The sequence below is a fragment of the Dermacentor variabilis genome, chromosome 9, assembly GCF_050947875.1.
Source record: "Dermacentor variabilis isolate Ectoservices chromosome 9, ASM5094787v1, whole genome shotgun sequence".
NCBI lineage: Eukaryota > Metazoa > Arthropoda > Arachnida > Ixodida > Ixodidae > Dermacentor > Dermacentor variabilis.
In genome coordinates, this window is record NC_134576.1 from 47,836,251 (window position 1) to 47,864,171 (window position 27,921).

A 27,921-nucleotide genomic window follows, 5' to 3' on the forward strand; every position below is an offset into this window, starting at 1 on the left:
GAATGTGTTCTTCGTTTGTGCTGCAAACAGGCAATAAAGAAAAAAAAAGGGGTGTAGCTCAGATGGTAGAGCGGTCTTTTCGCATGAGAGAGGTACTGGGATCGCTGCCCAGCACCTCCACAACTTTTTTTCTTGCTGCCATGAGGTCGCGTTTTGTTAGTTTGAATGAGTGAAACAGTGCGCGCCCCTTTGTATCTGCGCGCGACATAAAAACCGGTCTTCCGCCGCAAATAGGGCTTTCGTTTTCCTTCAGCTTCGGCAGCTATTTACTGATCGGGTTTTGAGCGTATGTCTACGCTGTCCGTCGGGGGTGTAGCTGAGATGGTAGAGCGCTCGCTTAGCATGTGAGAGGTACTGGGATCGATACCCAGCACCTCCACTACTTTCTTTTCTTGCTGCTATGGAGTCGCGTTTCGTTAGATTGCATGAGTGAAACAATGCGTGCCCCTTTGTACCGGCGCGCGACATCAAAACCGGTCTTCCGCCGCTAATAGGGCTTTCGTTTTCGTTCAGCTTCGACAGCTGTTTACTGATCGGGTTTTGAGCGTATGTCTACACTGTCCGTCGGGGGTATAGCTCAGATGGTAGAGCGCTCGCTTAGCATGCGAGAGGTACTGGGATCGATACCCAGCTACTCCACAACTTTCTTTCCTTGCTGCTATGAAGTCGCGTTTTGTTAGATTGCATGAGTGAAACAATGCGTGCCCCTTTGTACCTGCGCACGACATAAAAACATAAAGCTGAGCGGTCAGCGGAATCATGGGCTCCAGTGGAGCAGCGACAGCGGCCACTTTTGGCCGTGGAAACAGGTTTAACAGCGACGAAGAAACCGACTACCAGTTTATTTTGCCTCAGCTGCCAAAAGGACGAATTGTTAATAACACCGTGTTTCTACATGGTGATGTACGAGCGAGGCCGTATAAGGTCGAGGACTTCAGGGATGCTCTAACGCCCACGGGCCTGCTGCCGGAAGTTGTGTGCCTTGGGGCGTTCCAAGTGAATCATGTCTGGGCAGTGACCCTCGGTGATGCTGCTGCAACAAAGCGACTAATGGCCTTGAAAGAGATTCAGGTTAAGGGGCGGCGATGTGTTATCGTCGACCCTCAGGACCAGCAGGTGAAGCTCCGGCTTCACTGGCTGCTACACGGCGTGGAAGATGAAGATGTGCGTTCTGCGTTGGCGGCCTTCGGCAAGGTCGTTGAGGTGAGCCCGGAGAAGTGGCGTGTTCAAGGTGTTGCGGAGAAATGTTCGACCACGAGGACCGTTCTTCTCAAGCTGAAGGGCGGACTGAAAGTGGAAGATATTCCTCACCACATACGCGTTGCCGGGGAGTTGGCCTTGGTGGTGGTACCCGGTCGTCTGATGCTATGCCTACGCTGCCAAGGCACGGGACACGTTAGGCGGGACTGTAAGGTGCCACGCTGCTCGCGTTGCAGACGCTTCGGGCACGTCGACGCCGACTGCGTCAAGACTTACGCTACTGCGACTAGCCCAGTCGCGGGTGAAGAGGCGGCAGTACACGTCATGGATGCAGTTGAGACCGAAGTCGCTGCTAAGGGAGCCGTAGAACAAGTGCCCCCAGCGAAGACAAGTACCACGACGGGGGCGGAGGTCGCTGACGCCAAGGTCGTCCAAGTCGCTGAGCAGGTTACTGGGCCTGCAAGGGTCGACAAGGACAAAGATCCTGCGGAGGCAAGCGCTAGTGAAGCTGAACGGGACGACGACGAGTCAGCGATGCAACAGGGTGAGTACGCTCACGATGGGGACCGGGCCGCTGGTCCGGTCCAAGCGCCCCCGTGACGAGCGCCCCCGTGACATCCCCCGTGACATCCAAGCGCCCCCGTGACGAGGCCGGAGACAAGAACAACGCGGCATCCAGCACTAGTGACGGGCCGCCGGCGAAGACGCGTCAAGGGAGGCGGTCGGTCTTCAAGCCTGAGCCAAATGTTTCGCTCGAGAGAAGGCCTGGTGACAAAGTGCAGCAGACGAACACCACCGGGAAGACCGGCAGTCCCGGAGGCGGCTAGCCGAGGGCTGGTCGTGAAGGGTAAGCATCATGCTCCGGGCCTACCTTACACTTTAGTTCAGCATGGCTTCTAATCCGTCACTCGCTATTGCTACACTAAACGTAAGAGGGTTGGCGGCTAGGCGTAGGCAAAGTCAAGTCCTACGGCTGGCCACTGGCCACGAACTAGACGTTCTAGCTGTCCAGGAAACAAAAGTTGACGGAGAGGACGAGACCGGGGGCATGGTGCGGCGTTTCACGACTAGATATTATGCGGTCGTGAGCCACGCAGTAGGGACGTCCGCCGGTTGTGTTCTGTTTGTTAAGAAGTTGCCTGGCCTTCTTGTTAAAAATGTATTTTCATGTCAATACGGAAGGATTGTTTTTTGTGATTTTGGTTTTCGTGACCTTGAATTCAGAGTCATGTGCATATATGCGCCGAATGCTGTGGAAGAGCGCGCCTTATTTTTTGCGAACCTTTTCCAGTATGTTAGCACTGATAAGTGCATGGTTTTGTTGGGGGATTTCAATTGTGTTTTGAGGGCTCGGGATAGAGTCAATAATGCTGGTATTCGCGATAAAAACAGTAGTGTGTTGACAAATCTAATTAGGGATAATGAACAGGACGATGTCTGTGAGTGCCTGGAAGGGGAGCGGGAAGTCATGTACACACGATTCCAAGGTAGTAGTCATGCGCGGTTAGACCGCATATACGTATCGCAAGGCATGATTCCAAAGTTCCATAGTTATTCTGTGACACCAGTATCGTTTACAGATCACTGCTTGGTGAAATGTCATATAGGCACGGAGAGGAAGAAAGAAGATTTTAATTGGGACCTATGGAAAATGAATGCCTTATTACTAAAAGACGAGCCATTTGTAGAGGCAGTGCATGAGGCCGTCAGGAAAGAAAATGAGGAAAATAGTGAAACAATATCAGAGAAATGGGAATGCTTCAAACAAAACGTAAAAATGAAAGCTTTAGAAAGATCGAGCTGCTTAAAGTATGAGAAGGAAATGAAAGAAAGGTGCTTACGAAAGACACTCAAGCAGCTGATAGCGGTTGAGTGCGAAGAGCCTTGGGCGTATAAAGAAGACGTGCGAACAATTAAAGAAAAAATCGAGCAGCTTGACAAGGAACGGTATGAAGGAGCGATTGTGCGCGCAAGAGCAAATGCAATAGTAGCTGGGGAGACGCCCACGAAGAGGGCGCTTAGACTTGAAAAAGCGCATGGTCGAAGGAATCACGTCGATAAGGTTCTACGGAACGGCACAATTGCTGAAGACAGTAAGAGCATAGGCCAAGCGTTTCTAGAGTATTATCAGTCGCTCTATGCGCTTCAAGAAGCGAATGTAGACGAGTTTAAAAAGGTTTTTCTCGGTCGCATGCCGCGATTGAGTGACGACACGAAAGAACGAATAGAAGGGAAAATAACAGAAAGCGAAGTTCAAAAAGCGATTGATGGCTTGAACCAAGGCAAATCGCCTGGACCTGATGGCCTGGGCGCTTGCTTATGTAAAGCTTTCAAGAAAGAACTGTCGCCGCTGCTAACAAACCTGTTTAATGTTGCGTATGTTAACAAAGCTTTGCCGCCTTCCTTTGGCAAAGCGCATACCATACTCATCCCTAAGAGTGATCAAGTGGACAAACTTAGGCTGGTGACATCTTACAGGCCGATATCGTTAACCAATATTGATTATAAGATTTTTATGAAAGTTTTGGCAGCCAGACTTCAAAGCGTCATAAAGGAAATAGTTGCTGGTCATCAAACGTGCGGTATCAAGGGAAAGTCGATTTTTTCAAATATTCACACGATGCGGTGCGTGCTCGAGTGCTGTGACGTCACCTAGGGCGCAGTCGCAGTGCTCCAGCTCGACCTTGAGAAAGCCTTTGATTGTGTGTCTCATGATATTTTGTTTGCCATTTTCGACCCAGTTAATGTTGGTTCCATAATCACTGAGGGAGTGGCGTTGGCGTACCAGAACTGCACAACACGCTTAATTGTGAATAAATCCTTGGGGGCCCCCATTAACGTCATGCGTTCTGTGCGTCAGGGCTGCCCCCTCAGTCCTCTTTTGTTTGGGATGTACATAGAAACTATGTGTTTGGCCATAATTGAAAATGATCAAATACGCGGTTACACCTTGGCAGACACAGACGTGAAGCTCTTGGCATATGCAGATGACATCGCAGTGTGTTGTACAAGCAAACAAAGTGTGACGGAAACGATAAGGGTAGTGAAAAATTTTTGCGATGTGACGGGCAGTAGAGTGAACTGGGGTAAGTCGCTTGGTTTGTGGCACAGAGAGTGGTCTTCGGCCCTGGACAATTTTGCAAATGTGAGATGGATAAGAACCAGATATCTAGGTGTTCCCATGGACAGTTACAAAGATAGCGATGAATACTGGACGAATCAAGCAAAAGAAACTAGAGAAAAAGCAGAAACGTGGAACGGCATCTACCTGTCAATTTTTGCAAAGGCAACAGTGTGTAACATGTTTTTTATTACGAAGTTGTGGTACGTCATGCAAACGATGTACTGTTCAAGAGTAAACGTGCAAAAGCTGCACAGAGTGTTCGCTGTTTTTATCTGGGGCTCTACCTGGGAAAGGTGTAGCCGAACCAATCTGTTCAGGCACGTGAAGGAAGGGGGGCTGGGCTTGGCGCATCTTTTTGTTCGACAGCTTGTCAACCGCTTTTTGTTTTTTCGGGATGTGCGTGATCCGTTTCTGCGCACTGTATGCCAACTCAGGTTGAGAAATGCTTTGCCGGCACTTATTGTTAGTACAGATAGTATGCCCGGAACGCTTCGTGGCTATCTTAAAGAAGTTGCAGATAGTGTGCGCTTTCTTTCTGTGCGTTTTTCTTTTGAGTATTTATGTAACGTTAAAAGGAAAACATTGTATAAAGATATTTGCGATATTGCATTTCCAGTGCCATTGTACAGAGCGCTATACAGTGGAAGATCAGGACTGGATGTCCTTAAGCGAGTGAAAAATATGGAGGTGCCTACTGGGGTAAAGACATTCTTTTTTAAATTACACACAGGAACACTCTCAGTGAAGACATTCATGGAAGAACGTGGCTTTCTTGTACCCTGGGGATCGCACTGCTTGATTTGCAAGCAACCAGAAACAATAGACCATGTCTTTTTGCATTGCTGGGCCGGAGTGTTCTTCTGGGATGTCCTACAAAGAACTATGAAGGAGTTACCGTTAAATCCACATGGGACAAGGTACTTAGCGGTAAGAAATGACGACGGGGTTCCCTTCGGCCTAATAATGCTCAAAGGCCTTCATAGTTTATGGCGTGCAAGGATGTCTGGGTACTACTGCGACCCGGACGCTAGGCCTGCGCATATTTATTTCAGAGAAAGCATGTCTAGTTTCATTGAAATAAAGAAAATACAAGAATGTGTACCCGAATGGCTGTCGAGGATAGAACCTCTGACAGCTTTGAAAGAATTTTAATCCGACAACGCCAGTCCTTATAGGACTGATGGCATGTATATCCTTTCAAAATGTTTGGCATTTGTTAAATGTGTATTGTAATCTTGTTCTGTATTATGTGCTTTGTACAATGTCGAAGACCGGCAATAAAAAAAAAAGGGGAGGGTGTAGCTCAGATGGTAGAGCGCTCGCTTAGCATGCGAGAGGTACTGGGATCGATACCCAGCACCTCCACAACTTTTTTTTCTTGCTGCTATGGAGTCGCGTTTTGTTAGACTGAATGAGTGAAACAATGCGTGCCCCTTCGTACCTGCGCGGGACATAAAAACCGGTCTTCCGCCGCTAATAGAGCTTTAGTTTTCCTTCAGCTTCGACAGCTATTTACTGATCGGGTTTTGAGCGTATGTCTACACTTTCCGTCGGGGGTGTAGCTCAGATGGTAGAGCGCTCGCTTAGCATGCGAGAGGTGCTGGCATCGATGCCCAGCGCCTCCACAACTTTTTTTTCTTGCTGCTATGGAGTCGAGTTTTGTTAGATTGCATGAATGAAACAATGCGTGCCCCTTTGTACCTGCGCCGACATAAAAACCGGTCTTCCGCCGCTAATAGGGCTTTCGTTTTCCTTCAGCTTCGACAGCTATTTACTGATCAGGTTTTCACCGTTTGTCTACACTGTCTGTCGGGGGTGTAGCTCAGATGGTAGAGCGCTCGCTTAGCATGCGAGAGGTACTGGGATCGATACCCAGCACCTCCACAACTTTTTTTTCTTGATGCTATGGAGTCGAGTTTTGTTAGATTGCATGAATGAAACAATGCGTGCACCTTTTTACCTGCGCGCGACATAAAAACCGGTCTTCCGCCGCTAATAGGGCTTTCGTTTTCCTTCAGCTTCGACAGCTATTTACTGATCGGGTTTTGACCTTATGTCTACACTGTCCGTCGGGGGTGTAGCTCAGATGGTAGAGCGCTCGCTTAGCATGCGAGAGGTACTGGGATCGATACCCAGCACCTCCAGAACTTTTTTTTCTTGCTGCTATGGAGTCGAGTTTTGTTAGATTGCATGAATGAAACAATGCGTGCCCCTTTGTACCTGCGCGCGACATAAAAACCGGTCTTCCGCCGCTAATAGGGCTTTCGTTTTCCTTCAGCTTCGACAGCTATTTACTGATCGGGTTTTGACCGTTTGTCTACACTGTCTGTCGGGGGTGTAGCTCAGATGGTAGAGCACTCGCTTAGCATGCGAGAGGTACTGGGATCAATACCCAGCACCTCAACAACTTTTTTTTCTTGCTGCTATGGAGTCGAGTTTTGTTAGATTGCATGAATGAAACAATGCGTGCCCCTTTGTACCTGCGCGCGACATAAAAACCGGTCTTCCGCCACTAATAGGGCTCTCGTTTCCCTGCAGCTTCGACAGCTATTTACTGATCGGGTTTTGACCGTATGTCTACACTGTCTGTCGGGGGTGTAGCTCAGATGGTAGAGCGCTCGCTTAGCTTGCGAGAGGTACTGGGATCGATACCCAGCACCTCAACAACTTTTTTTTCTGGCTGCTATGGAGTCGAGTTTTGTTAGATTGCATGAATGAAACAATGCGTGCACCTTTGTACCTGCGCGCGACATAAAAACCGGTCTTCCGCCGCTAATAGGGCTTTCGTTTTCCTTCAGCTTCGACAGCTATTTACTCATCGGGTTTTGACCTTATGTCTACACTGTCAGTCGGGGGTGTAGCTCAGATGGTAGAGCGCTCGCTTAGCATGCGAGAGGTACTGGGCTCGATACCCAGCACCTCCACAATTTTTTTTTCTTGCTGCTATGGAGTCGAGTTTTGTTAGATTGCATGAATAGAACAATGCGTGCCCCTTTGTACCTGCGCGCGACATAAAAACCGGTCTTCCGCCACTAATAGGGCTTTCGTTTCCCTTCAGCTTCGAGAGGTATTTACTGATCGGGTTTTGACCGTATGTCTACATTGTCTGTCGGGGGTGTAGCTCAGATGGTAGAGCGCTCGCTTAGCTTGCGAGAGGTACTGGGATCGATACCCAGCACCTCCACAACTTTTTTTTCTTGCTGCTATGGAGTCGAGTTTTGTTAGATTGCATGAATGAAACAATGCGTTCCCCTTTGTACCTGCGCGCGACATAAAAACCGGTCTTCCGCCGCTAATAGGGCTCTCGTTTTCCTTCAGCTTCTACAGCTATTTACTGATCGGGTTTTGAGCGTATGTCTACACTGTCCGTCGTGGTTGTAGCTCAGATGGTAGAGCGCTCATTCTGCTTCCGGCTCCCGAGCTGAACGGATCGCGGGGTCATGAGCTCCAGTGGAGCGGCTTATGCGGCTGTTAGCCGCGGCAACAGGCTTTCGATATCGGAAGATAAGGATTACCAGAATATTTTGCCTCGGCTACCTACAGGACGCATCGTGTTAAACGCAGTTTTTTTTGCACGGCGACCCTCGTGTTCGCCCGTTTCGCGTAGAGGATTTTCGGGACGCGCTTCAAGCTCTTGGTATGCTCTCTGGCGTCGTTGCCCTTGGAGCGTACCAAATCAACCACGTATGGGCGGTGACGATGAGGACAGCCGAGGCGGCCCAAAAGCTGGCTGCACTGAAGGAGCTTCAGGTCAAGGGGCGTCGCTGCCTGGTCATCGACCCTAAAGAACAGCAGGTGAAGCTTCGTCTTCACTGGCTTCTTCATGGTGTGGATGATGAAGACCTAAAGACTGCGCTGGCTTCCTTTGGCAAAGTCACGGAAGTAACCCGGGAGCGCTGGCGAGTGGATGGCGTTTGCGACAAGGGCTCGACTACCTGAGCTGTGCTGCTGCAGCTGAAGGCTGGACTGAAAGTCGACAACCTACCCCACCAGATCCGTGTCGCCGGCGAGCTTGCGCTGGTCGTAGCCCCAGGTCACCCCATGCAGTGCCTGCGCTGCCGGGGCTCTGGTCACGTTCGTCGAGAATTTAAGGTTCCCCGTTGCTCCCGGTGCAGGCTTTTCGGACACAGCGACACGGACTGTGTACGCTCATACGCAGTAGCCGCGGGGTCGGCGGAGAGCGAGCCGTTGACATCAGACCACATGATGGACGTGACCGAGGCCGAGGAAGCGGCCAAGGGAGCTGGAAGCGGCAATGCGGTGGCAGAAGCGAGCGGGACGACGACGCCGACTAAAGGAGGACCGAATAATGTCCCTCCTCCCTACGAGCCAGAAACCGCACTAATCCGCGTCAGGGTGGTCCAGAAAGAATATGAGAGCCGCCAGCCGGCTACTGATACTATGGAGGCAGCGGTAAACGACAACGCGACCCCTGCTAGCGCCCGCGTCGAAAGCGTCTCGGCACCGGTGAAGAGGTCCGTGCAGCAGGAGGAGAAAGTCGACGGAAAGGCCAGCGGTGACTCCGAGGCGCCGCCCGCTAAGACGCTACCCGGCAGGCGCTCCACCCTCAACCCTAAGCCTAACCTGGAGGCTGACCGTAGGTGTATAGACTGCTAGTGGACCACGAGCTCGACGTTTTTAGCAGTGCAAGAAACCAAGGTAGACGGCGAGGAGGAGACCGGGAGCATGGTGCAAAGGTTCACGTACAACTACTATACGGTAGTGAGCCACGCCTTAGGGACTTCGGCGGGGTGTGTCTTGTTCGTGAGGAAGCTTCCAGGCCTGGTTATAGCGGTTACTTCTCGTGCTCTTCCGGTCGACTTGTCGTTTGTGATTTCAGCTATTGCGATGTCCAATGGCGCGTGCTGTGCATTTATGCGCCTAATACAGTGCAAGAAAGGGTAAATTTCTTTTTGAACTTGAAGCACCACTTCTCTGTGCACAAAACGATAGCGTGTGTTGGAGACTTCAATTGTGTATTGAACATCGAGGATAGGTCTACGCGACGCGTAATTTACGACAAAAGCAGCGATATCATGGCGCAGATCATACACGAATTTGAATTAGAGGATATCGCTCAGTGTTTCGGGGCTGACCGAGAAGTGAGGTACACCCACTTCCAGGGAATAAGTCATGCACGATTAGACCGTATCTATCTATCATATCAATCAGAAGAAAAATGCCAGTGATATGCAGTTACTGCCGTATCCTTTTCTGACCACTGCCTGGTAAAATGCAGGGTGGGCCGCTAAAAAGAACGAAAATAATTCGTCTGGGAACTGCGGAAAATGAGTGCTGAGCTTCTACGGGATGATACTTTTAACGAAACGGTAGTGAATGCTCTGAATTCTTTTGGAAAAGACAGTTCTATGAAGTTGGGCGAGGAATGGGAGCTGTTGAAACAAACTATTAAAATCAAGGCAATTGAAAGAAGCAGCGTACTACGACATGAAGAGAAGGCAAGAGAAAGGGATTTAAAAACATTACTGGAAAAATTTGTGACGCTCGAATGCATGCAACTCGGCGCTTATCAAGAAGATATGCGTGCTATTAAGGAAAAGCTCGAGGTTTTCGATGAAGAGCGTTATCGAGGCGCGCTCGTGCGTGCGAGAGCAGAAAGACTAGCATGCGGGGAAATGCCTTCGAAAAGAGCACTGGGATTAGAAAAAAGCACTCCAGACGCAAACAGATTGAGGCCATCGAATATAACGGGGTGGTAGTAACTGATATGAAGAATATAGGGTGCGCCTTCTTTGAACATTTCCAAAAGCTTTTCGCTGTTACGACTTTGAGGTGGTCCCGTAGCGCTCGTCACCCGTTTCGTGACAGAGCGTTGGTAGCGAAGACTCCGAGTCAGGCGTCGGTGAGAATAACAAAAGGGACTTTATACACTATATACAGGTCATTATACAGGACATGAAGGGATCGGCACTGGGGCCGAGAGCTCGCAGCAAACGCGACTGTTCCCGCACGGCGACGTCCGGCGAAAACGCGTGACACATCTCACTCCAGTCGAGAGCGGCACTCTGCTCCCGGTGGGTCGGCGGATCCGGTTTTCCAGGCGGCGCGCCGCGGCTTATAAGCCCCCAGAAACCATTGTCACTCAAACGGCCCAATACAAAGTGAGCACTCGACGGTCGTCGGAGGGGTCCAACCAGCGACCACGCTGGCCACCCCGTTCAAAGTTGGCGGGCGCGGTGACCTCCAGGCAAGGGGAGGTACGGCGCCGGGCTGTCTGGCACTTGGCGACACGTTTGAACATGTTGCCCGCCGATGCTTCTCCGGAGGACACCACTGCCTGACGGCTCAGCATCTTGACTTGTCAAGGGAGAATTAGGGCGCTGTGCCTTTCGGCGCAGCCCCGGGTTTGTCCAAAGGGCGCTCGCAGGATAAATTCTGCATCTTGCAGATTCGGAATCCGGGCTTGTGGTAATGGCACAACAGCATCCCCGCCCTCAGATAAGGCGCCGGGAAGACGAGCTGCCTCCACGTGGCTCGGATGCCAGGCGCGCACGTTCGTCAGGCTCGTCCAAGTTTACGTCCAGTGTCTGGACGCCAGGTCACTTCACGTGCCCAGGTCCCGCTCGCCAGGACAGGAGCTCGGCTCACCGCGTTGTCGCCAAGGCACCTCAACCAGCTCCGCTCGGGTCGTTCCTAAGCCCTTGCTTCTCGCCACTGGTCCCGGTTGGTCGTTCTGCAGCTTGCAAAACCGACCGGCAAAAGGCAACACCCAACACGAACAAGTGCCCTCTGTCTCCCGTCAAACACCAGACAAGGCTATAATCCAAATCAACCTAACTGAATTGCTATCCCCCTTTTTGCTCCCGCTGCAACAAGAGGCAGGTGTACGATCTAGTATACAAGGCTCAAACAACCCTTTTTCAAATGAACAACACACCAAAAGATCAGGAACAATTAATAATCAGCAATAACAATGACAAATAGAATGGTCCCCTTGAAATCACTTGGACCGAAAACATACTACTGAGGAAGCAAATGAGGTCATTCATTTTTCCCGGCGATATTTTCGCGGAATCCGAAGCTGCTTATATTTGCGACCCTGCTTATCCGTGTAGCGGCGGTACAATAAGCCAGATTCCTTGCCAAATGAAACCCTCTTTTTTTCCACTCCCCGTTTGACGCTCTTCCTCAGATCGGCTAGTGAACAGTCTTCCTGTTGCTCGCGAATCGGAGTTTCTCTTTCAACTGCCGCCTGCTCCTGCCAGCTGGCGGAAACCGGAGCGAGTGTGGAGCCCGCGTCGCCTAATTGCGGCGTCGCGTCTATATCGCGGCTAGCACTGCACGCGTCACTCCCACTCACTTCCAGGACCCGCTCGCCTAGGCCAGCCTCCGAGCTCTGCCTCTCCCGTGACTGCTCGCCACTCATGTTCCCTTGATCAGTCCGTGTGCCGCACCGCCTTTCGCTCACCGACGCAAAGTCAAGTTCCCTCGACAGCGGGAGCGCTTTGGATCGCGTGAGCGCCATGTACGCCACGTCGGCAAAGAATGATTTGCCCTGGTCCTTCAGCAGCTGCTCCGAGTTATTTGAGAAGAGGTAGGAAAAGTGCTCCGGGAGGGCGGCTGACACAGCGGCTTCGGTGTTAAGTTTCCCAAACTCTCCTTCAATGATAACCGTTGCGATCGGTAAACAGACACTCTCCTCCTCGGCCACTTGCCGTATCCTAGCGCACTCTCCCGTAAGATCACTCGAGGAGACGAAAGACGGGTGAACAACGTCCATAGTTGCTGCAGAGTCCCGAAGCGCACGGCACTTCTTACCGTTTATCTTAATTTCCTGCACATAGGGCTCCAATAGACGTATGTTTTTGTGAGTTTCCTGTATTGTTGCAAAAGCAATTCTCTCTGAGCAGCTTGCAGCGATGTGCCCTTGCTTTTTGCAATTGTAGCAGGTTAACGGTTTCCGTTTTTCAAAAGAACGCGTCGTATCGTTTCGCTGCTTGGGACCATCGTTAGCATTCTGAGACGTATTCTGTCCTTCCCTTACAGTTTCTTTGGTAAGGGACTCGTCTTTCCGAAACTCGCGACGCGTGATTTGCTTCCGTTCGTCGGGCTTCCCGGAAAACCCATCTCTCCTATCTGCTTTTTCTACGCGCACTGCCTTACTGTGCAAGCTGCGGCGGGTGTAATACTCTTCCGCTAACTCTGCTGCCTTGTTTAGCTTAACCTCCTTTAGCCTATCTTGCAGCCAGAGCCTGACATCCTCATCAATGCAACGGTAGAACTGCTCCAACGCGATGCATTCGACGATTTTGTCGCGGTCGTCGTAAACCTCTTCGCCCTTCAGCCATTCCACCAGATCGGGTTTTAGACGAAACGCGAAGTCAACATTCGACTCCTTGCCCTTTTTTGCATACCGGAACCTCTGCCGGAAAGCTTCGGGCGACAATTTGTACTTCCGCAGTAGCGCTTCCTTCACATCACTGTAGCTCTCAAACGCCTCTTTCGATAAGCAAGTTATTACGTCTGATGCCTCCCCAGGAAGCAAGGCTAACAGATTCTGTGCCCAGAGGGATCGCTCAATGCTATTCCGTTCGCACACGTGCTCAAATTTCACGAGGTATTTGGCCATATCCTCTCCGACGACAAAGGGTGGAAGTTGATCGCGTATTCTTGGAACGTTAGAAGTGAGACTAGGCGCCGGCGAGCTGTTTCGAGTCTCCAACTCTTTCATTTTAAGCTCGTGCTCGCGACGTTCCCTTTCTGCCTGCAACTCCCGACGTTCCTTTTCTGCCTGCCACTCCCGACGTTCCTTTTCTTTCCTTTCCTCTTCGCAACGTTCCTTCTCCCTCTTTTCCTCCTCGCGACGTTCCTTTTCTTTCCTTTCCTCCTCGCAACGTTCCTTCTCCTCCCTTTCCCGACGTTCATTGATACCCGCCAAGGCCTCTGCGGCTTCCTCAGCCGTTACGTCCCCAGTCCTCATGACCTCAAGGATCGCATTCTTTCTTTTGGTTGAGCCCAACTCAATGCCCAACTCCTCACAAATTTCGAGAAGTTCCTTCACCTTGTACTTCTCCATCGTTCACACTGTCCTCCTGCTGTTTACCCTTTTTGAATATACCTGCCGTACACTACTATAATGCTACTAGTAAGACATATGCAAGTATTTCACACACTGCCCTGTTTACCCCCTCAGCATCCCCTGGTTCTCAAAACACTCTTACTAGGCTTGAAACACACAAGGTTATCACAATGCAATACCAAATCCTTCCCTAAGCTACTATAACCTGTGTCAGAGAAAGTCTGGTGTTTGAGGTAAACTTCAGGCACTCACCGCGCCGAGGTAGCTGATGCCGGTCAATCCCGTAGCTGCCATCCACTGTTACGACTTTGAGGTGGTCCCGTAGCGCTCGTCACCCGTTTCGTGACAGAGCGTTGGTAGCGAAGACTCCGAGTCAGGCGTCGGTGAGAATAACAAAAGGGACTTTATACACTATATACAGGTCATTATACAGGACATGAAGGGATCGGCACTGGGGCCGAGAGCTCACAGCAAACGCGACTGTTCCCGCACGGCGACGTCCGGCGAAAACGCGTGACACCTCACTCCAGTCGAGAGCGGCACTCTGCTCCCGGTGGGTCGGCGGATCCGGTTTTCCAGGCGGCGCGCCGCGGCTTATAAGCCCCCAGAAACCATTGTCACTCAAACGGCCCAATACAAAGTGAGCACTCGACGGTCGTCGGAGGGGTCCAACCAGCGACCACGCTGGCCACCCCGTTCAAAGTTGGCGGGCGCGGTGACCTCCAGGCAAGGGGAGGTACGGCGCCGGGCTGTCTGGCACTTGGCGACACGTTTGAACATGTTGCCCGCCGATGCTTCTCCGGAGGACACCACTGCCTGACGGCTCAGCATCTTGACTTGTCAAGGGAGAATTAGGGCGCTGTGCCTTTCGGCGCAGCCCCGGGTTTGTCCAAAGGGCGCTCGCAGGGTAAATTCTGCATCTTGCAGATTCGGAATCCGGGCTTGTGGTAATGGCACAACATCGCATTCAGGCCCGTCAACATGAAAAGTTTCAAGCACTTATTTTTGCTGCGAATGCCACAGCTGTCGAGTGACGTTAAAGAAACGTTGGAAGGACGAATAACTGAACAGGAAGTGATAAAGGCCATCGAAGACCTGAACCCTGGCAAGTCACCTGGTCCAGACGGTCTTTGTGCCGCTTGGTACAAATCGTTCAAAAGCCACCTAGCTCCTATCTTGACCGCAGTTTTCAATGAAGCATACGAAATGAAAATATTTCCACCATCCTTCGGCCAGTCCCATACAGTACTAATACCTAAAACAGAAGAGACCGAGAAGCTCAAGCAACTTTCCTCCTATAGACCCATAGCGCTTACCAACTGCGACTACAAAATACTGATGAAGGTGCTGGCACGACGTATGCAGTCAGTCATTAAGGAAGTAGTCGGCCCACACCAGACATGTGGCATTTATTTATTATTTATTTACAAATACTGTCAACCCTCAGTTGAGGGTCATAACAGGGAGGGGTGTTACATATACGTTCGTACAAGACAGCCAGATACAAAAGAAATATGCACATGAACTACAGTGTCCTACGGATACAATACAAGATACGATATACAGACTATAAGACATGTATTCAAATGTTCAACCAGCTGCCGCACGCACACAAACAGAAAAAAAGGAAAAAGAGAAAAAAGGAAAGAAAAACACTTTACAATATCCACGTGGTACAGTTTTAGTAAAGAACCTTGATTGCATTTGTAAACAATGCAGTATCAGAACTGCGAACAATTTCTGCAGGCAGCTTGTTCCCCAGCTCTATTGACTGTGGGAAGAACGAACAACGAAAGGCATTGGTCCGGGACAAGTACGGTTGAATAGCTGCACTATGATTTAAGCGGGAGCTCAGTCTGCCTGGAGGTTTTAAATACAAATCTTTATTAATTTTTAGTTCGCCGTGAATTATTTGAAAGAACGTTTTTACTCTCTGCTTCTTGCACCTATCTTCCAATAATTCAAGACCGCAAGACTTTAACATCGCCGCAACTGAGTCTGTCCTTCTATATTTCGAACAAATAAAGCGCGCCGCCCGGCGTTGCACCTTCTCAATTTTGGCCCACAATACCTTTTGATGGGGCGCCCATGCTACTAACGCATATTCTAGGGATGGTCGAATAAGAGACTTGTAAGCCAGCAGTTTAACATCTTTTGTTGCCCTCCCCAGTTTTGCTCTTAAAAAAACCCAATTTCTTCTGTGCCGCAGAGCACACTCTTTCTACTTGATTGTGCCATTTTAAATCATGCGAAATAGAGACACCAAGATATTTGAAACAAGGAACATTAACTAGATTGTAGCCTTGAATATCGTACTGAAAAGCAACAATATTCTTTTTTGCAGTGATATGCGTGTATGTGGTCTTATGAAAATTAATTCGCATTTCCCACTTGTCACACCAACTCCCAAACGCCTGAAGGTTTCGGTTGAGCTTAATCTGATCCTCTAAACAATATACCGGCGCAAAAATCAAGCAGTCATCTGCAAAGAGTTTTATCTTAGCAGAACTATCTAAAGCGGTTGCTACGTCATTGATGTAAAGCAGAAAAAGTGTTGGTCCTAACAAGGACCCCTGTGGTACTCCCGAGTATACATCTACAAAACCAGACTCGGAACTATCAACGCGAACTGCCTGCTTGCGGTTAGTTAAATAATCTTCAATCCATTTTATAACGTCGCCATTTATACCTGCTTTGTACAGTTTAAAAAGTAATTTACGGTGGGGAACCTTATCAAAGGCTTTGGCAAAATCAACGCATATAACATCCATTTGTTCACGGTTGTCCATAGCTTTGGAAAAATCGTGTAATGTCTCAATGAGCTGTGTCACTGTCGAAAGTCCCCGTCGGAACCCATGCTGACATGCGCAAAGGAGGCCATTTGATTCTAGGAAGATAATTATATGCTTTGCTATGACGTGTTCCATAACCTTGCAGCAAACTGACCTAAGGGATACAGGACGGTAGTTATTCATTAGAGTACGATTGCCACTTTTAAATATGGGGATAACTACAGCACAACGCCAGTCCTGTGGCACGGAATGGGTTCTTAGTGATTTCTGAAAAATAAATACCAAATAAAATGATATCCACTCAGCATACCTTTTCAAAAAGCCAGAAGGTATTCCGTCTGGCCCAGAAGCCTTCTTGTCATCTAACCGTAGCAACTGCTGGAATACGCCCCTCTGAGTAAAGTTGATAGCGTCCATGGAACTTTCGCTGAAAGATGCCCCATCATCTACTGGAAATGGTCGATCACTGCGCGTGAATACTGATTGGAAATATTTATTTAATCCATCAGCGATAACACCTTTTTCTTCTACTAAAACATTTCCTACCGTCATTTGTTTCATTTCTTCCTTTCTGCGTTCTAAATAACGCCAAAATTTTTCTGGGGAAGTCTTAAGAAAATCACTTAGATTGCGATTAAAAAATGTTTGCTTCGTACTGAGTAAAAAGTCTTTATTCTCTGACGTACTGCGTGTATTTCCCTAGGATCTGCTTTTCCCTTGCGCAGCCTTTTTAATTTCCGTTTCGCGTGAACAATATCCCTAGTTATCCATGGGTTACTCCGCTTCATTTTCTTGAGTCGGGTCGGAACAAACTGATCTATGCAGACTTTAATAATAGCCTGAAAGCGCTGCCACAAATCTTCAACTGTTTCGACCTCGGAGACATTTTCAAATTCGTTGAAACACTTTTCTAAATAATCTAGAATAGACGTATCATCGGCCTTAGCATAGTCTTTGATTTCAACACGCACAGTAGGTTTTGTAGGTGGTGGTGTACAAGAAAGCACATTCAGCAAAATCATTTTGTGATCGGATATACCATCGGTGACTGCCATTTCATAATCGCCTACTTTATGAGAAAGGAACACCAAGTCAAGCAATGACTGCGATTGGGACGTTATACGTGTGTTTTCCTTAACTATTTGCCTTAAGTTATGAAAAAATGTGATATCCAATAATTTTTCGGTACTAGAAATTTCTGTATTTCCAGGCGAAATAAGTTCCCAATCGATATGTGGCAAGTTAAAATCACCAGTCATTATTAGCCTGGTGCTCCTGTTTACATTCGCGGAGAACCATCTTCACTACCATCCATAAGTTGAAGTGTGTTCTGGAGTGTTGTGATGCCATGTGTGATGCAGTTGCGATCCTCCAGCTTGACTGGGAGAAAGCGTTTGATTGCGTTTCTCACGAGATATTGCTCACCGTCCTAGAACATGTTAATTTTGGCCACATAATCACTGAGGGGGTGACCATGGCGTACCGGAGTTGCTATACGAGACTTATAATTAATCAAATGCTGGGGGCCCCCATTAACGTGAAGCGCTCCGTACGCCAGGGTTGTCCACTCAGCCCACTCCTGTTTTGTGTTTACATAGAAACGCTATGTCAGGCCATCATTGAAAATGAATACATTAAGGGATTTTGCCTCCAAGCAGCAGAGGTGAAGTTATTGGCATATGCTGACGATGTGGCTGTATGTTGCATAGATACGCAAAGTGTATTGAACGCTGTGAGTATCGTCAGACAGTTTGGTAATGCCACTAAAAGCTTCGTGAACTGGCAGAAATGTTTGGGGTTTTGGCACGGGGGATGGGCGTCCACACCAGACCACTTTTCGAACGTCACCTGGGTCACGACGCCAGTTAAGTACCTTGGCGCACCCCTTGATGCCTACAAGGACAGTAGCGAGTACTGCAAGGAGCGGACAAAAGAAATAAAAGAAAAAGCCGACCGATGGAACGCCGGTCACCTGTCAATGTTCGCGAAAGCAACAGCGTGCAACATGTTTCTCGTTACAAAGATCTGGTACGTAATGCAGGTACTACAGTGCTCTCGGATTAATGTGCCGAAACTGCGTCACGTGTTCGCTGTTTTCGTGTGGGCATCGAGCTGGGAGTGATGTGGCCGAGATAATCTCTTCCGGCGCGTGAAGGATGGTGGTCTAGGGTTGGCGCACCTCTTCTTGCGTCAACTAGTAAACAGGTTCTCCTTTTCGAGACACAAATGACCCATTTCTACGCACCGTTATCCAAATGAGCTTGTCAAGATCACTTCCCGAATTCGTTGTAGGCACCGAAATAATGCCAGGACCAGTTCGTGGTTTCTTTAGGGAAATAATTCAGAGTGTTTCCTTTTTGCGTGTTCGTTTTTCTAGTGCATATTTGTGGAGTGTAAAACGGAAAAAGTTATATCGTGATTTATGTGATAGTGTTTTGCTGGTACCCATGTACAGAGCCCCGTACAGTGGAGGCCCAGGCCTAGATGTATTGAAAAGGGGGAAGAAGATGCCAGTTCAACCAGCCACTAAATCATTCTTCTTTAAATTACACACCGGTACTCTACCTGTTAAAATCTTCCTTGAACAACGTGGGTTCTACATGCCATGGGGAACCCACTGCCTTATATGTAAAAAAAACAGAAAGCATAGATCATGTCTTCATCCACTGTTGGGAAGGGGTCTTTTTCTGGGACGTGTTACAAAGGACTCTAAAAAAGGAGCTACCTATAGATCCCCACGGAATCAGGTTTCTGCCAATATACGACGACGAAGGTTTCCCGTTCACTTGATCATGCTTACGGGCCTCCATTGTCTATGGCGCGCAAGAATGGCGGATTACCATTGTGACCCAGATGCCCGACCGGCGCGTCTGTACTTTTGTGAATCCATGCAATGGTATGTGGAAGTGCAGAAGTTGCAACAGCCTGTTCCTGAGTGGCTGTCGAGGGTTCAACCCCTCACAGCACTAAAGGAATTTTAATCCGACAACGTCGTGCCACAGTAGCGGACGGCAACGAATGTAAATATTACTGTTCTTTGTTTCGTTTGTGTATTCATTCCTTTTTTGCTTCTTTGGTCTCTGTTTATATCATTTAGGAATTTGTGTTGTGATATGTCGAGGACTGGCAATAAAGAAAAAGAAAGGGGTATAGCTCAGATGGTAGAGCACTCGCTTAGCATGCGAGAGGTACTGGGATCGATACCCAGTACCTCCACAACTTTTTGTTCTTGCTGCTATGGAGTCGCGTTTTGTTAGATTGCATGAGTGAAACAATGCGTGCCCCTTTGTACCTGCGCGCGACATAAAAACCGGTCTTCCGCCGCCAATAGGGATTTCGGTTTCCTTCAGCTTCGACAGCTATTTACTGATCGGGTTTTGAGCGTATGTCTACACTGCCCGTCGGGAGAGTAGCTCAGATGTTAGATCGCTCGCTTCGCATGCGAGAGATACTGGGATCGATGCCCAGCACCTCCACAACTTTTTTTCTTGCTGCCATGGAGTCGCGTTTTGTTAGGTTGCATGAGTGAAACAATGCGTGCCCCCTTTGTACCTGCGCGCGACATAAAAACCGGTCTTCCGCCGCTAATAGGGCTTTCGTTTTCCTTCAGCTTATACAGCTATTTACTGATCGGGTTTTGAGCGTATGTCTACACCGTCCGTCGGGGGTGTAGCTCAGATATCTTCCGATGGATGACCAGTCAACAGTGCAGGCTGAACGCAGACTCGCCACGGTAATGTGAGTGATCCTTCGTCAATGACGAGTGCTGCAAATTTATTGGTATCTATCGGCCTTGATTGCTGCACAAGAGACAAAGATTGAAACTGAGGAAGGGACCGAACGCCTAGTCCAACCGTTCATGCCTAGATATTATATGTGAGTTTCTCATGCTGTTGGTAGAGCAGGGGGCTGTGTGCTCTTTCTACGCAATAATATTGGTATAAATGTGGAAAATGTATTTAGCGATGATGCCGGGCGTATTATAATGTGCGATTTTATGTTTTGCAATCTCAAGTTCCGCGTTATCTGTGTTTACGCACCGAATAGAACAGCCGAGCGCAGGTTTTTTTTTTTTTTCGAAAGCGTGGAATGTCACTTGAAGTGTGAGAGAACCATGGTCATGATGGGAGACTTCAAATGTGTCTGCAAAGTGGAAGACAGAGCCCGTAATCTGTCTGGTCTCGAAGGCAGTGCGCTTCTCTTGGCAGCACTCGTTGAAGAACATAATTTAGAGGATATAGGCGACGTTTTAGCCAATAATGATACACCTCGGTTCTCTCATTTTCAAGGGGACAGCCATGCCAGACTGGATCGTGTCTATGTTTCTGAGGAAGCGTTGCCATTGTGCAGTGATTATGAAGTCCAACATGTTTATTTTAGCGACCACAGTTTGGTCCGTTTTTCGCTTGGTCCAAAGAAGCCGTCAAGTTTCAACTGTGGTCTTTGGAAATTGAATGAAAAATTGTTGCAGGAGGAAATATTTATAAAAAAAATTCAAGATAGCATTCAAGAGCTGTTATAGGGTGTTCACAGTGACTGCAGGCAAAGGTGGGAGTGTTTTAAGAAAGAAACAAAGTTAATAGCCATAGAAAGGTCCAGCGTTTTACACCACCAAGAAAAAAGAAATGAAATAGAATTACAAAGTGAGCTCAACTTTTATTTAAACATGGAAAGCATCCGTCCTGGTTGTTTCGCTAAAGAAATAAAGCGAACGAAAGCACAGTTGAAACTTGTCGATAAGGAAAAATATCGGGGCTCAATCATTCGCGCACGCGCAGAACATCTATGGTGCGGAGAACAACCTACAAAGCGCTCGTTTTCGGATGAAAAAAGTTATGCCGCACGAAAGGAGATAAATGCGATAACATACCGTAATGAAATAGTACGTGACAAGAAAACCATCCAACTTGCCTTTGTAGAATATTACAGCGAACTCTTAGGACATGAAACGCAATGCGAACAGGGGTTCGAAAATGAATTCTTACACCTTTTGCCAAGTCTAGATGATGAACAACGAAATAGATTAGAAATGCCAATAAGCATCAAGGAAATAGAGCAGGCTATTGGCGGCGAGGAGTTACGGAGTCGCCATCTATCGGAAGCGCCTCGCTGGCGTAGTATGAGGGATCATGCGGCGCGCTCCTCATAGGTTTTGCTGTCAGCGCACACTGAAAACACCACGCGCGAGCTCTCCCGGACATTTCTGTTAGTAATTTCGAAACGAGAGAAGTTTCTTACTGTCTAAATAATAATCTTGGGCAAACTGAAAGCACACAATCGTTTACAGACGCTATCTCCTTACCAAATACGTACACTGAACGCCACTGCGCGCTGTCGGCGCGATGGAGTCTCCCGAACCGGCTTCTTGCGTGAAAGGTATGTAAACGCTGAGAGCAAACTACGTGAAATATGTTGTTATAGTGTTTGTATAACTAAATGGAGCTTAATACAATGAAGCCTCAATGCAGCGATCGCACAGATTCGCAGCGACCGACTGCGCGTCTCATTGCTTGTCCGTGCACTGTTTCGCTTTCTACGCGCGCGCGTTTTCGCACCGTGCCATGAGCTTTAGGCCGCAGAATATGAGCATTTGACAGCATACAAGCAACCATTGTTGCGTGGGCGCTATCAGAGCTGTTCAAAAATAATTTCATTGTAGAGACTTCGACGCCTACGGGGACTGTGATATGCCGGCGCGACGATTCAATCTTTTTTTTTTCTTCTAAATTCTTTGACCTTTCAATATTATTTCTCGAGTTGCGTCGCACTGTATGTTTATCGGTGTTTTCAGCGTGCAATTTCCCGCTGCTCCTTTCTTGTAATCCAGTGCATTAATTCATAACACAAACATGAAGATATGCCATGCTTTTTTTAAATGTGCTTCTTACCGCTGCCTTTCCACTCCACTGAACTTGCGAGTATCTATAGCATCGACAAGTTCATAGACCAAACCGTCATGACATTAGTCGGGCAGCGGACTCGGGCGAGCGTCTCAGTGCGCGTTTTCAGAACATCGGAGACCGGGCGACGTAGCAGAAATCTTCCTCGCCGTCTGTGCTTCCTGCATACCCGAGTTGTAGCCGATGACTCTTTACTGGTTTATGTTTCGCGAGCCAAGCTTCACGCAGCTTCTTGTCCTGCGGCTACGTGTGAATAAGGCTGACACCGGCCTCCGTTACGTGGGTCCGGCCCTGCCGAACCGAGCAGTAGCCTACCATGTTGCGCGCCTTCAAAGGCAGCCACTACCTATTGTAGTGCTTTGAAGCGTTGTAAAGGAGACACTCGAAGCGGGAAAATTTCGCCACTAAATGAGGACCGCAGCGTACGAGGGAATTTAAACTCGTTTTCAGCTCGCTTCGGCGCGCCCGAAGCAGCCGACGCGGCCGCTATGTCCACGTGATCCCTCCTAGCACGTCACGCCGACGGTGGCGCCAGCTTTTCCAGTGGTGGAGCTCGAGGCCAATAGATGACATGAGCCCTGGGAAAACGCCAGGACCTGATGGACTGAGTGGATCATTCTATAAAGCTTTCAAAACAGATATAGCTGCAGCTCTTCATTACGTTATCACAGAAGCCTATGAAAAGTGGGTACTGCCACCGTCGTTTCGCGAGAGTCATATTGTCCCGATACCCAAAACTACCGATCCCTCATCACTCCTATCCGTGCGAGCCTACCGACCAATCAGCTTAACAAACTCAGACTATAATATATACACTAAAGTTTTGGGCAGAAGGCTACAGAGTTAATAACACGATTGATAGGGCATCATCAAACATGTGGCATTAAGGGGAGGTCAATAACTACAAATGTACAGGTAGCAAGAACAGTACTTGAGCATTGTGACGCCTTTTCTGGTAGGGTGGCCATGTTACAATTGGACCTAGAAAAAGCGTTCGATAGAGTGACACAAACAATTCTTTTCAATGTTTTGGAGCACGTGAATGTGGGAACAATCTTAAGAGAAGGGATCAGAATGTGCTATGCAGACGTTTCCACAAAGGTAATCGTTGATAGAACACTCTCTCCCAGCATTGCCGTTAGGTCTTCCGTAAGACAGGGATGTGGTTTATCGCCTCTACTGTTTGCCCTATATCCCGAGCCACTGTGTCTAAAGATTATAAAAGAGAGCCATGTCCGGGGTTTTAGGGTCGGTTACAGTGAGGTAAAATCGTTAGCATACGCGGATGACGTCGCTGTTTTTTGTGATGACAAGCAAAGTGTAAGCAATACCGTGAATGTTGTGACAAAGTATTGTAAAATGACGGGGAGTGCAATTAATTTGGGCAAGTCGATTGGGATATGGTATGGACAATGGGAAGACACACCTTCACTTTTTGAAAAAATGCAGTGGACGAATATGCCTACCAAGTACCTTGGGGTACCTCTGCAGCACCACCAGGACACCAAAGATTATTGGCAAGGAGAGGTCGAAGAAATTAACGCGAAAACGGCAAGGCTGGGTGGGAGAGAACTATCAATATTCACAAAAGCAACAGCGTGTAATGTGTTTTTAGTGGCCAAAATTTGGTATGTTTTACAAGCATTGTGCGCATGAAGAGTCAGCATACAAAGAATACAAAGGCAGTTTGCCATCTTCATTTGGGGTTCCGTATGGGAGTGCTCTAGTCGCACTAATTTGTCCAGAACAGTGAAAAGTGGAGGCCTAGGGTTCGTTCATCTCTTTTTAAGACAAGTCGTGTCGAGATTTTCGTTCGTACGTGATCAGAAAGATACATTCTTGTGCACAGTCCTTCAAAGACGTTTGAGCAACGCGTTGCCTCAATATGTTGTGTCCTCCGATAACAGCACAGGACCTAGGCTCAGAGGCTTCCTGCGAGAAGTCGTATTGGCCTTTGACTTCCTACATACGCGCTTTTCATTGAATTACCTTGCATCTGTTAAACGGAAAAGACTGTACAAAGATTTACTTGATGTATCATTGCCAGTGCCTGTCTATCGTTCAATGTACCGCGCTAAATCCAGAGGAAGAAATGTGCTCAAGCGAGTCAAGCGGATGCCTATGCGGTCATCCGCAAAAACCTTTTTCTTCCATTTACACAGTGGAACGTCCCAGTGAAGCCATGGCTAAGAGAAAGGGCAATCTTTGTGCCGTGGTCTGTAAACTGCTCAAGATGCAGGCAACCAGAGACGATTGAGCATATCTTTCTTGATTGTTCAGATGCAATGTTCTTGTGGGACATCCTACAAAGAACGTTGAAAAAGGAATTACCGATAACACCGTACGGCATCCGCTTCTTGTCAACTGAGAACGCAGATATGCCATGCGACATGTTTATGGCAATATGTTTACATAACCTGTGGAAAACAAGAATGGATGAGCGTCATGACAGGCTTCTTATTCATCCTGCGAGAGAGCATTTCATTGAAAACGTGCTATATCTGCGTGAAGCTTATAAAACGAGAACAGAACCACCCGAATGGATGCATATATTGGATGAACTAGCGGTGATCAAGTGTTTTTAACTATTCGCAAGGGCCCAAGACGGTCATTGCTTTTACCATTATGAAGTGTATGTGTTTATGTGGTATGTGTACGTCGAAGACCGGCAATGAAGAAAAAAAAAGGAGGTGTAGCTCAGGTGGTGGAGAGCTCGCTTAGCATGCGAGAGGTACTGAGATCGGTACCCAGCACCTCCACAACCTTTTTTTCTTGCTGCTATGGCGTCGCCTTTTGTTAGATTGGATGAGTGAAACAATGCGCGCCCCTTCGAACCTGCGCGCGACATAAAAACCGGCCTTCCGCCGATAATAAGGCTTTAGTTTTCCTTCAGCTTCAGCAGCTATTTACTGATCGGTTTATGAGCGTATGTCTACACGGTCCGTCGGGGGTGTAGTTCAGATGGTAGAGCGCTCGCTTATCATGCGAGAGGTACTGGGATCTCTAAAAGAAGCTGAAGGCCTGGCAAGCACGCTAGCGAACCTACTTGTCCCAGAAGAAAAAAAAATAGATCTCCAGTGGCACTTCTGCCTCAAGGGATGGCAATTGTCGGTGGGCTTTACTGGTTGAATAAAATGAACTGTGCTTGGAAGGAGATTTTGTGCTTGACGTATGACAGTTATGCGGAAACCCGCAAGGTGGAGAGAAGTAATTAATAAAGGGAAAATGAGACATCCACCCGTTCGTAGCAATCGCTACAAAGGAAACCAGTGCGGGTTCCTGGAAGGAAAAGCCTCAAAGTTGAAGAAAAATTCGCCCTGTGTCGGGAAGAATTTACTGGAATTTAGTGCACGTCCTTAGCAATTGCCAGGAACGGGTGGATATCTGATTTTCCCTTCATTATGGGCTTGTTAGAGAAGTGAGCAGAAAAGAACCTAGGTTTTAGCAGACGCACGTAATCCTTCCTTGCCGCCATTATTTGTTAGAAAAATCCACCGTCGCGTTGTCTAGATGTTCCCCTTGAGGCTACCTACTACGCAGGTTCTGCGATAAAGCAGCAAGAATTACTAGTACTACGACGCTGGAAGGGCAGTTACACATACACTCAGAACACGTTTGACGTTGGCTCAAAACATGAAACAAAAATTCCGCATTTCCGGAAGATGAGAAGAGAGACCCAACGGTTCGAACTAACCTTAATTCATTTGAACTTGTCTTCGCTGCAACATTCAGGAGAAAAAAGGTTTGGACGTATAGGAAAAAAAGCTACTAGATATTGCCGAGGCAACGGGCTAACCACACTCGCTACGGCTTAACGAGCCTATTTTTGAAGAACAAATGCTATGTTTACTGTTCTATCACTGACACTGTAAGCGAAGTTGACATGCTATACTTGAAGCGCGCACGCTCTTCGGTTCGGCCACGTCAAGCTATCGAAGGAAACAGTTTTACATAACTAGCACATGCGCAGCGGTATAACAACATATAAGTTTTTTCACTAACGTGCGAAGCCCCTCTGCGTGTGCGTTGTTTACGTACGCGTTGTGCTCGACAACAGAGACGCCATTTTTTTTTGCTTATGCTATAGGCCTTTAACTCCTTCGACATCATTTTGCGATGACCTTCACATAGCAACAAACAAATAAGGTGTCAGATACCGTAATTCACTCCTTTTTCTTCTTGGTGACTTCATCTTTCCCGATATCATTTGGCATAACGACATCGCGACGTCCCAGTCTTCTCAGAGCACAACGTTCATAAGCACTTGTTTGGACTTCCACTTCACCCAGCTTGTACTGAATCCTAAGCGCGTATCTGCCTCATCAATGAACACACTACTCACTACGATGCTTGATGTAGTTTCCCCAGTTATTAACTTATAAAGGCTTAAGTTATCACGTTGCGTTCGCTTTTTATATCAGGACATGAGCTCCGGTTAAGAAAATTACGAAGGCCGTCAGTGATTGCGGCAAAGCCGACATGGCTTCGATTACCGCTGCAAGTGAAATTTTCGCAGCTTACGATGTCTAGTGCGATCAGCGCTGTGTTAATAAAATTGGTGTAATTTCAGATATAAAATGCTGTCGCTAATCGAACGTTTCGTGCCGCAAAGGACAGTCGTATGCGAACCACGATTAAAGGCGTTCTTGAAGCGACTTCGTAACAACAAAAATAAAAATAAAGAAAGCGGTTGTTTCGTTGCTCAAAAGCTTCACGCGGTGACGTCAATGGGTCCGCTTACTACCGCGCTGTAAGTGATTACAACACAGCCGCCCCTAGGGTGAAACATCATTTTTATACTGTTCACTTCCGTCCTTCTTGCAAATTAATCCTCCTAAATTATGGACCGTAGTTACCAGTGTGTGTCTGTGAAAACATATATTGTGATGAGGTCCGGAGGCTCGGCTTCTTAAGCCAAAGCGGGCCGCTCCCACGTTGGCACTGACAGGCCAAGCCTTTCAGCGACATCATGGGCCCTCTGGACAGCCCTAAGTTGGTCCTGAAACAATGGGCTTTGAATCCTTTTCCTCCCACTGTGTTCATGCTTCAACGAGGTTTGGGAGAGTCGCGGGACACCCCGCCAGCATATGTCTGATTCCAATGATGCCATTACAATCGTTGCAGTCCATCTTAATCTCCCTCTCTGGATACATTTTATTGATGGTGTACGGTGTGGGATATGTACCTGTTTGCAATAAGTTACCGGTGCTCCAAGTAAAATATTCGGACTAACATACCACATCCATGGACCTTCTGCTATTGAAGAGGGCTATAATATAATAATGGCGTATTTTCTGTCTATTTTACCGCGATGTCACATAGATTAGAACATATCGGTTACTGCTTGTGCCGAATTCAGGTTTTTTGCCCATGGATTCAATTACTATTCACTGGGTTGGTGTTAGCTGCCTTATTAACAATAAAAAACATCTTCTTCTGCAGGCCCAGACTGCCTCAATTCTAAAATCTTCAAATGTACTGATATAGTTCCCGCAGTTATTTTGTCCCACATTTTCACACAGTCATTACAGGACTCTGTTCTTCCATATGACTGGTCGTGGGAAAGGCGATTCCAGTTTGCAAATCAGGTAACGCACACTTACCCATTAATCACAGGCCTGTCTTACTAACAAACATTTCATGTAAAATTCTCGAGCATATAATATATTCACATTTGGCTGATTTTTTAGAACCCAACTCCTTTATTTAACCCCTGTCAACATGGTTTTCATAAGTTCCTTTCATGCAAAACATAGCTATTATCGTTTACTAACGATCTTTTTGCAATTTATGATCTAAGTACCGACATCAACTGCGTGTTTCTTGATTTTGCCAGAGCATTTGGCTCAGTAACCCATGATTTAC

At 47.8% G+C, this 27,921-nt stretch overlaps 6 non-coding genes across 6 annotated transcripts; all 6 read left to right on the forward strand.

Annotated features, from left to right (window-relative positions):
* Positions 1-5,615: 5,615 nt before the first annotated feature.
* Positions 5,616-5,689, forward strand: TRNAA-AGC (transfer RNA alanine (anticodon AGC)). Its single transcript has one exon. It is a non-coding gene; the product is annotated as a tRNA-Ala (tRNA).
* Positions 5,690-6,135: 446 nt separating this feature from the next.
* TRNAA-AGC (transfer RNA alanine (anticodon AGC)) lies at positions 6,136-6,208 on the forward strand. Its single transcript has one exon. It is a non-coding gene; the product is annotated as a tRNA-Ala (tRNA).
* A 187-nt stretch (positions 6,209-6,395) lies between these two features.
* On the forward strand, positions 6,396-6,468 carry TRNAA-AGC (transfer RNA alanine (anticodon AGC)). The gene has a single exon. It is a non-coding gene; the product is annotated as a tRNA-Ala (tRNA).
* A 707-nt stretch (positions 6,469-7,175) lies between these two features.
* TRNAA-AGC (transfer RNA alanine (anticodon AGC)) lies at positions 7,176-7,248 on the forward strand. Its single transcript has one exon. It is a non-coding gene; the product is annotated as a tRNA-Ala (tRNA).
* Positions 7,249-7,435: 187 nt separating this feature from the next.
* On the forward strand, positions 7,436-7,508 carry TRNAA-AGC (transfer RNA alanine (anticodon AGC)). The gene has a single exon. It is a non-coding gene; the product is annotated as a tRNA-Ala (tRNA).
* Positions 7,509-19,299: 11,791 nt separating this feature from the next.
* Positions 19,300-19,372, forward strand: TRNAA-AGC (transfer RNA alanine (anticodon AGC)). The gene has a single exon. It is a non-coding gene; the product is annotated as a tRNA-Ala (tRNA).
* Positions 19,373-27,921: the final 8,549 nt, after the last annotated feature.